Source organism: Myotis davidii, unplaced genomic scaffold, assembly GCF_000327345.1.
Source record: "Myotis davidii unplaced genomic scaffold, ASM32734v1 scaffold462, whole genome shotgun sequence".
Lineage (NCBI taxonomy): Eukaryota > Metazoa > Chordata > Mammalia > Chiroptera > Vespertilionidae > Myotis > Myotis davidii.
The window spans coordinates 794,892-804,669 of record NW_006293237.1 but is presented as its reverse complement, the minus strand read 5'-3'; the positions used below and the strand labels follow the sequence as shown (position 1 = coordinate 804,669).

General features: G+C 61.8%; 1 protein-coding gene across 3 annotated transcripts in view; it reads left to right on the top strand.

The window, feature by feature from the left end:
• The first annotated feature begins 1,024 nt into the window (after positions 1-1,024).
• Positions 1,025-9,778, top strand: part of BGN (biglycan) — a 15,107-nt gene continuing 6,353 nt past the window's right edge. The window contains exon 1 of one of the 3 annotated variants that reach the window (XM_015566020.1): positions 1,025-1,126. The gene's annotated coding sequence lies outside the window, so the exon portion shown is untranslated. Of the gene's footprint in view, positions 1,127-6,566; positions 6,588-8,878; positions 8,977-9,778 lie in introns of those variants that run through there. The other 2 variants (XM_015566022.1, XM_015566021.1) reach the window with 2 other exon arrangements.

Below are 9,778 nucleotides of genomic sequence, written 5' to 3'. Positions count from 1 at the left end.
TTTATGTAATGATGTTTACTTTGAATTTACAATAGTTCACACAAACACTCCATCCATGCTTTTGTTCCGGCCCTCCGGTCCAGTTTAAGAACCCATTGTGGCCCTTGAGTCAAAAAGTTTGCCCACCCCTGCTCTAGCCGCAGGTGGAGCTGGGCTCGCTGGGTCCTCAGGAAGTGGCCACGCTTCCAGTCATGGCCTGGGTATAGTGGCTGGCGACAGCCCCGAAGGAAATGCCCACCCACAGAGCGGTTATCACATCCTAGGGGACCTGCACAGATTGAGCAAAAGAATGACTCGCTAGGTTCCTTCTCTCTGAATCAGCTTTCCCACTCAGCTTCTCTGCGCTCCGGGACAGGCAAGCTAGGGAGGATCCCCCAAGTCTGGGCGGGCCCGGCCGCCCCCAGCTCAGTCCCATTCGGAGGTCACACAGATAAGACAAATTCCTCTTTTTTAGGGAAAAAAAGAGGCTGGAATGTGTGGGGGTGGGGATGGGGGTGTCCAGAGTTCCCAGGAGCCTAGATCAAGCCCTTCCCGAAACCCACACAGCTGCCTCCCGGATCTTAGAGAAGCACCTCCTTGTTCAGGCCCAGGCTGCCCCAGGTTCTGGGCGGGCTCAGAACAGAATCCCAGGGCCACTCGCTGGACCAGCAGCCAGAGGCTGCCTCCCTCCCCCTCATCTCTCTTTCCTTTCTGCCCTCTCGCTTTCCTCTGCCCGGCCCAGGGCCAGAAAGCCATTTCCCACCCCTTTCTGGGCCTCAGTGTCCCCATCTGGGCAGTGGAAAGTTTGACTCTCTGAGGCTGGGCCTGCCCAGAGACGCCCAGGGTCCTTGTGTGAGTGAGACCGTGTGTCCCTTCGCTCTGTTCCCTGGGGCAGGGAGAGGGGGTGCTGGAGGAGGGGATGTGAGCAGGGAGCCGGGAGTGGGTGCAGCTAGCCCAGCCGTCTACAAGAAAATTGCTCCCTTTGAAGCTGCCAGGGGGGCCTGGAAGCCTGCCCCCCTTCCCTTCCTCCCTCCCTCTCTCCTTGAGTGAGCAGCTGCTCTGGACGGCCCAACAGACGGACACACGGACTGCTGGACACTCAAGCTTGCCAACCAGCCAGCCTGCACCCAGCGCTTCCCCTCCTCAGGTAGGGCCCCCACGCCAGCCACTCACTGTCCCCACACCCCACGCTGGCCTTCAGCTGCCCTGGATGTCCCATCCCTGGCTCTGTTGCCCCCTCACCATTCTCAAGAAGTCTCAGACCCTGACCTTGCTGCCCCCATGCCGCCCCTCCACGTCCCTATCCCTGTCCCTCCTGCCCCCTTACCACCCTCTCCTGTGGGTTCCCAGGATGCCTGCGGGTTCCCAGGGCACTGCTGCAGGCTCTCAGTCTGTGCCCCTTCGTCGCCGCCCTGTGGCACCCTTGGTCCTTGTCCCAGTTCTGCCTCTACTCCCCTCCCTCCCCTCCCTCTTCCAGGCACCTTCTCCACCCCCCTTCCCTCTCCCCTCTGATCTCACTCAGCTCCGCTCTGTGCCTGCCCTCTCTGCCTCCCCCTCGGTGTTGTTATCTTTGGCTGCGGCCCCAGAGCATCACCAAGGCATGGCTGGATGGCTGGCACCCCAGCTCCGCCAGTGGGCCAGTGGCCCTCTCCCTTTGCCGCAAGACCCTGGGTGCACCCTGCACTCCCACCAGCCTCTCTCTGTGCTCTGCTCCTCCTGATCAGCAGGCAAACCTACTTGCTCAGAGTTTCTCCTGCCCCAGGTCGGAGGCCCTTGGGCCTCCGCGGGAGTTCGGGCCAGGGAGCAGTCCCCACTGCCCGGGCCCAGGCCTTGGCAGGAACTCAGGGACTTGGTTCTCCAGGCACGCCCCAGGCACCCTGCCCAGATGTTCCTCGCTTACCCACAGGCGAATGCCCTGCCTCTACCTCCTCCTGGGCGAGGTGTGGGTCCACCGAGCCCTGGCCTCCAGGGCCCGGGGTGGGGTTGCCTGGGTGGGGCTCAACCCCATCTCTCCAGAGCCCCGTTGGATTGAGACTCAGTACTGGGCTGAGGCAGAGAGAAACTCGGGCAACTAGGCCATGTTACCCTGGGCCAGGCCTGGCTTGGGGCCCTTACGGTTAGGGGGACACTGGGTAAATGTTTGGCTGCAGACCCACTTCTAAGCTGGGACCCTATCATCTCATCATCCCAGGCCTTTAGGGATGGGTGGACTTCAAGGGCTCCCTGACCAGCAAGCAGCCCTGTCCCCCAAAGGCAACCCAGCCACTGGTGTGGGGTGAGGGGGCATCTTTCGAATGGAGAGAGAGAGCCCCTGGTCTGAGCAAAGTGTAGCTGGCAGGTTGCCTCTAGGGCCCTTTGGGTGGGGAGGAGTGGCTCCTGCGGGTCCCACCCCCATCCCATCCATTGTACAGAGGGGGCTACTGAGGCCCAGAGGGGGGCAGGAACCTGCTCACGGTTGCACAGCCATTCAAGGGCAGAGCTGAGGTCAGGACCCAGGGCTTCTGACCGACAAACTCTGGCTGTATTGACCCCATACCACCCAGGGACTCGTCACAGTCACTTGACTACTGATGACAATAGCCTGTGGTCATACTGTGAGACGATCAGGGTGAGGGTAACAAGATCACTGGCTCCTGTCCCGCAAGCTTCCAAGATGGCTGGCACATAGGGGAGCCTGTCAAGAGACCCAGGAGAGGAGGAAGGTAGAACAGAGCTCTCTGGGTGTGCCCCTGAGTGCCCTGGCCACCTCCCCCCCTCCCTGCGGCATGGGCTGGTGTGGGGCCTGGGCACTGGTTACTGAGGGCTGCTGAGTGCAGAAAGTCCATGATCCTCCAGGGGGGAGCAGTGGGTGGCATCGGGTGGGGCAGACCTCACTTAAGCCAGAGAGATTGTTCAGGAACAATCTTCAGAAGAGCCGCTCAGGTTGCGGCTGCGGTCAATGCCATCTGTCCTCAGGAGGCTCCTGCCTCTGTGCCCTCACCCCGCCCTGGCCTGCCAGCTCACCGCCCTTAGGGCCGGCCTGGGGCCGGGACAGGCTGGAGATGCTCGGGCCTCCCTCAGCACCAGAGAAGAAGGTTCCTGAGGGTCTGTGTCCAGGAGCGCGTTCATGCAGAGTGAGAACGCGTGCACGAGACTACAGATGTGCAGGCGAGTGCTCCTGGCAACGCGCTGCTGCCTGTGCCATCCGTGCCTGGGAGACCTGCAAGGGCAGAAGTACCTTCGTGTGGTGCTTGCCCATGGCTAGCTACCGTGGGCCTCCTGGGGGAGCCTCTGAGGACTGGGCTGTGTGGTGCATTGAAAGGAAGGTGCAGAGCTGCCTCCAAACTGTAAGGGCCAGGCTGGGAGCCGGGAGCAGAGAGAGCTTTGATGGCAAGCCAGCCGCCCGGTCCAGCTACCCACTGGGCCACCTTCAAGCCCCACGGACCCAGGTTCCAGTGGATACGAACATCCCACTGCTTTTGTGTTCTGCCTGCCCTGGAGAAGAGGCCGGGGTCCCCGTGTAGTAGATGGGGAGTCTGAGGCCCCACCCCTTTGCCAGTGGATCCGGTGGCAGTTCTGAGTTAGTCCGGGGCGACCCTCTGATCGGTGTGCGTGGTGACTTGCAACCATCAACCCAAATATCTCCCCACCATGGCCCTGGCCCATTGGAGGGGCGTGGACAGGGAAGGATAGGAGGAAAGGGGGCCTTTGTAAGACAAGAGTCTCCTTCGGGAAGATTCTGCAGTCACTGGAGGCCACAGAGTGTCTCTTCCAGTGCCAGTGTCAAGTCCCCAGAGGAGGGAGTTGTCATGAGCCCGAAAGCGAGGGTCTGCAAGCTGGGCCTTCTGAGAGGGCTGCCTCCTCCCACCCACACCCTGGCCTCTGAAGCCCCACCCACTGGGCTGCTGTCCTGCAGGTGGCACGTCCGGGGCCCCTCACTATCCTTGTCCATCCTGATTGTTAACAAGGTCTTCCCAGGCCCACCAAGACTTCATCCTGCTCCCCTTGGTCAGGTACCCAGAGCCAGAGAGCTTGGGCCCTGCCTGGAGCTGCTCCACCCCACGCCTGTCTGCCCTGCTGCTGCGAGTGAGCCACACTAGCCCAAGACTTGCCTCAAATTGAGGGGCTAGGAGGTGACAGTGGCTCTCCAGAGTGCCATGCTGTGAGCCCTGGGGTGGGAATGAGTGTCTGCTCCCCCTGAAGGCAAGCAGATCCGGGCCCTGCCAGCTCTGCCCCTCCCTCCCTTCCCTCCTGTCCACTTCGGCTCCCACCCTGGGCCACCCACAGAACCCTTTCTGTACATCCCGTCTTAGGGGAAGCCAGTGGGAAGTGAGCAGAGGGGGCTGTGCTGGTGGGGGGGTGGAAGGGGGTCTGCTCAGGCCTGTCCCAGCCCCAGCCCCATGGCCAGGTCCTTCTCCAGCCTTCCAGACCAGCTCCAACCTTCCATATAGGAACACACAGCCCAAGTGTCCCAGGGCACCCTTCACCCCCACTGCGACTCCAGGCTCCTGGAAGCCACCCCAGCCCCACATGAGCCTCTTCCCCACCCCCTCTGCTCTGGGTAGGGGTAGCTCCTGGAGTGGCCATGGAGGGCACCTTCTTGCCCAGAGCCCAGCAGCCTCAGCTCTTGCAGATGCTGCTCAGCTCCCAGCACGGCCTACAGAGCAGCACCAGCAGCACCAGCGAAGGTTCGGGGACTCAGATGACTCCCATCTGCCCCCTCCCTGTGGTGACACATCTCTTAGGTTTAGGGGGCAGGGCACTCGGGGAGGTCCAAAACTCTGTGTGACTCTGACCTCACCCCGGCTTCTCCCCCACCAGCTGCCTCTGGGAGGTCAGATGGCCCACGGGGACACAGCAGTCAGAGGCCCATGTGGCCACAGGATTGGGGATTGGGGGAATAGAAGCAGGGCTTGAAGGACAGGGGCAGAGGGCAGAGGCTGGTTCTGGCAGCTCTGACCCTGGAGACAAGGGAAGTCCCGAGGCAGAGGAGAGTGTGACTTTGATCCTCTCAGAAGTCTGAGTCCCAGCTCAACCTTCATTATGGTCCCCAGGGCCTTAGAGGCCGCCCAGCTACAAAGAGGCCTGAAACAGGGCACCCTGCGAGTGGCTGAAGGTGAATAGGTCCTGGCTGCCAAGGGCTGGGTCCCGCCACAGCTGGAGCACCTGGGAGAGAGCTGGGACCCTGTGCAGGGAAGGGCTGTGGGGAACCCTGGGCCCAGGAAGGGAAGGGGCTACAGGCCTCCCTCCAGGGTGCCTGGCAGCTCTCCTGGCCTGGGACCCAGGCCAAGCTCCCTTGCCCTGGCCTGGCTTAAGGAGGAAATGAGGCAGGCAGGGACCCAGGCTCTGGTAGGCAGGCAGAGAGCATCGCCTGGGGGGTCTGGCGCCTGCTGGGACCTAAAATGCTCAGGGGAACTTCCCTGGCCTGCCAGGGTGATGGCTTTTGCAGGCAACTTCCTTGCAGACTGAAGCAGAGCTGGCCTTGTGCATATACTTGGGCCAAAGCAGTGCCACCTGATCCATCGACGAAGGGGGTAGGCTCCTCGGGCAGTGGGGAGCTATTGATGGTGGCGGCCAGAGAGAGGCGCTATGTTTCTAAAGGATTTCTGATGCAAGCAAGGGGGTGCAGGGCTGTGCTTTCCAACCACCTCATGTCCCAGCCGGGGCAAGAGAGCTGCCAACGAGTCTTCTCCAGGGACCCCAGGGGCTGGCCCAGCCCCTACGCAGCCCAGAGAGCGTGGGATCTTGCGGCTTTGGGGCCTGCAGCAAAGCCTGCAACTGATGGCAGAGGGTGGGGCAAGACACATGGGTGGTAGACAGACAGACAGCAAAGTCCTAGCTCCACCATTTCCTCACTGGGTGGCCTTGGGCAAACTCTGAGCCTCATCTTACCCATTCAGCAAGTAGTAAAAAGCAGGGCTTCCTTCTATGGTCATTGGGAAATCATTCGAGTTTCCTGCCCCGCCCTGGGAGGTAGTGATAGCATCCTCCCTCTTCCTCAAAGATTCTATTTTTTAAATATATTTTTATTGATTTCGGAGAGGAAGGAAGAGGAAGAGAGAGTTACATGAATGATGAGAATCATTGATTGGCTGCCTCCTGCACGCCCCACACTGGGGATGGCACCCAAAACTTAGGCATGTGCCCTGATCGGGAATCGAACCATGACCTCCTGGTTCATAGGCCGATGTTCAACCACTGAGCCACACTGGCTGGGCTCCTCAAAGATTCTAGAACATGATGAGGAGCTCAGGATTTCTTCATCAGTGGGAGGAGGAGGAAGGGCACACAGCTTAGGTATAGAAGGACCAGGGAACTCAGGACCTCCGGCTGATGCAGGCCTTCTGTGACCTGACTCCTAGCGTGACAGAAAGCCCGCAGGTTGACCCTCTTGCTTCCCTCCTGGCAGGGTGGGGGCAGGTGGGGGATGGCTCTCCTTGACATGAGCGGAGAGGAGTCTGTTTGGCCAGCACCAGCTGCCTCACCCCTTCCTGGCGGCAGCCCTTTGCAGCCAATGGCTGGCTTCCTGCAGCCTCTGACACCATGTCCAGGTGGAGTTTGTCCTTGAAGACCCAGCTCTGTCCAGTCACCCAGCAGTGCCAGGGCCACAATAGGAAGGAGCTGACCTGGTGAGCCACACTTGGGCATCTGCTCCCCTTGTCACCTGAGGGCACGCTGAGACAATGATGGTGGGTTCAGGATGGCTGGGGTCCAGACGCAGACAGGGTGGGGCTCAGGAACCAACCCCTCCCCACTCCAGCCACCAGCCCTTTATGCAGTCATCCCCACAGCACACACATGTGGGCTTCAGCAGACCCATGGGTGGCACATGTGCCCGCTCTCTGTTTGACCCCAAGTGCAGACTAGAGCTGTTGGGAGTCCGGGGGGCCATAGGGAGCACCCCAGGGTCAGCCTGGGTAGCAACCCTTCCTCTTGCCTGCTGGTTGAAGCTGGGCCTAGGGGGTTTGGTGAACAGGATTGAGTAAGGGAGGAAGGGCACCCTGAATCACCACCCTCCCCCCCAATCTCCCTCTCTCTCACCACACCTCACCCATGCAGTCCCAGGGACCTGACAGGGCTGAGTGGAAGGTGGCACGCATGTCAGAATTCCAGTCGGGTGGCTCAGTGGGGCCAGACACGTCGGGTTGGGGCCTAGGGCTAGTGCCCGGCGTCTAGGACTTGGCAACTGTGGGCCACACCTCGGCCGGCGAGCTCCCAGGGCATGCCAGACCTCAAGTCCTGCTCCCGCCGCCCTTGGCCTGGCCTGAATGCCTGGCACGGCCCGTCCATGTTCTCAGAGGCTGCCAATATGTCTTGTTTGGCTGCGACCTGGAGCAATCCTGCTCGGAGGACTGTTCTGATGTCCAGAAGGCCAGACAAGAAGGGCCCTATGGGGTCGGAGGCGCACGCTCCAGGAAGCCCAGCCTCCTCCCTCGCTCACACCTGTGGACGCCAGGCCTGAGGCCTCATGGCCATTACCGCTTCTTTCCTTTGCTCTGAGGAGGTGGGGTCCAGAGAGCTCAGAGCCTGCTTTGATGGGGCTGGAGGCCCTCCTGAAGTCCTGGGGACATGCCTGGGAAGGCCGATGAAGGGAAACTGAGGCCCAAAGGCCCAGGTGGTGTGGGGAGGTGGCGTTGGGGGAACTTGTTGTGATTCTCACACTATCTGTCCAAGGGGGGCTCCCACTTCCTGGGCTTTGGCCTTCCTGCTTGTGTGTGTGTGTGTGTGTTCCTGAAAGGGGGGGCAGTGTGAGGTGATGGGCAGGAGGGAGGGGCACGCTTAAACTGGGGCAGCTGGGCCCATCTACCTCCCCGCAACCCCCGACCCCGATCATCCTGATCGTCACCAGTCTCCCCAGGAATTCCTCCCCCAGGCTCTGCACTGCCCACTCTGGGCCAAGCCAGCCACCCAGAGACCCCGTCCTTCACGCGGTGCTGAGAGGCGAGGCCGAGGCCTGGAAGCTTAGAGCCTGGAGTTACCTGAGCTGGAGTCTCGGTCTCATGCTGAGTGACTCGGGGTGCGGGTTGGGGGGTGTTGGAATCTGTTCCCCCTTTTCTAGGCCTCAGTTTTCTCTCCCATAAAATGGAGGTACTCATTGCGCTGGACACAGGGAAGCCTTCCCCCTGGGCACCCCCGGAGGCCCCTTCCTGGCTCCTTCTGACTCTGTGGGGGTCTCTGGCCGCCCCCTGCAGGCTCGCTGTCCAGCCAGCCCCCTCCCCTCTGCATAGTTCTGGCGGAGTCCTGTGCCAGTCCCTCGAGGGGAAATGAGGGCTGTGCCGGGAAGCCCGCCCAGCCTCCACCCGCCAGCCTGCCCACTGCCTGGGCCCAGCCAGGAACCGGGGAGAACCAGCCAAACCTTGTCTTCTGCCTCTGTCACGGGGCCCTGATGTAGGGCCTCCAAGCCCTCAGCCTCCCTTCCCCTCGGAGTGTGTCTGCGCTGGAGCCGGGCTGGCCCGAAGATGCAGTGACGTCAGGCAGGGGGGCTTCGAGCTGGCTCAGCTCCTCCAGAGCCCCCAGCCCGCAGGGCAGGTCCCATGTGACCCCTTGGTTGGCCTTCCCAGTACCCATCCATCCTCTGTCCCCATGGAGGGGCCCTGTGGAGGTCCCAGCCATCTCCAGCTCCAGGCTGCATGGCGTCTATCTGCACCCACCTCTCCTCACCCAGACCCCCCCACCCCACCCCCACCTATCCAGGTGGGCTGTGGATCCCAGAGAATTCCAAGGCTCTTGCTGGGCATTCCAGCCCTGACTCATCCCCGCTGTGAGGGAGCAGCTTTGGCAGGGGTGCCAGACAAAGGGGGGAGCAGTCTCCTCCCTCTCTCCCCTTCCATCTTCTCTCCTGCCTTCGTCCTCCCCTTCCTGTTCTCTCCCACTGCTCCTCCTCCTCCCAGCCCTGGGTAGCCAGTGGCACCTGGGCAAGGGCCCTGAGCAGTAGTAACAGGCACGGGAGGCCTAGAACCACGCACTCTGTCCTGAGAGTTGCAAACTCGGGGGAAGAAGGAGGGACCCGCTGGACAGGTAGGCAAGCCCCAGGCCTTCTCCCTACCCCAAGCCAAGGCCTTCTGGGGGTCCCCTGAGTCCTGCATCCCCTGAGTCCCCTGGGGCTGGTAGAACCTGGTGGAAGCCAGGGAGGCTGGATGCTGCCCCAGTGTGGGGGACCCTCACTTTGCTGTGTGACCTGGGGTAGGCAGGCAGCTTCTCTGAGCCTGCCACCGGGAGCCATGCACTCAGGAGGGCGGTAGGCGCCTGGCTGGGGCCCTCTGAGGCTGGCTCTGCAGCTTAGTCAACAGAACCATGGCCTGAGCTCCTCCTGCCACCCTCCGCAGCTGTATCCTCAGGGACCATGGGAACCAAGGCGAGCCATGTGACCTGGGGCTGCAGGAGTACTGGAGGGGACAGCAAGACAGGGATGGTTGAGAACCTGAGAGTCACAGATGTGTTCCCAGGCCTGGAGCTGGTCCCAGGCACCACCTGGTAGCCAACCCAACCCCAGTCCAATGGGCCTGCCCAGGAGAGTGGTAGGCAGGTCCAAGCTGCTCTGAAGATGCTGGCCTAGAGCAGGCAGTGCCCTCCACCCCCAGGCCTCCCTTCCACTTCTGCAACCAACATCCAGGCTCAGGGGGCTCCCCAGCCCCACTGATGCTCCAAATAGCCCCTCTCCTGGCCAAGATGGGCACCAAGTGAGGGCCTCCCTGGGTGGGGCCAGTTTGGGTCTGCAGGAGGCACAGGCCGTCGCTGGGCTCCTTGCCCACAGATGCACCCAGGGCAGCCTTCCACACCCTGCCCCCCACCGGGAACCTGTGAGGCAAACAGTGGGGAG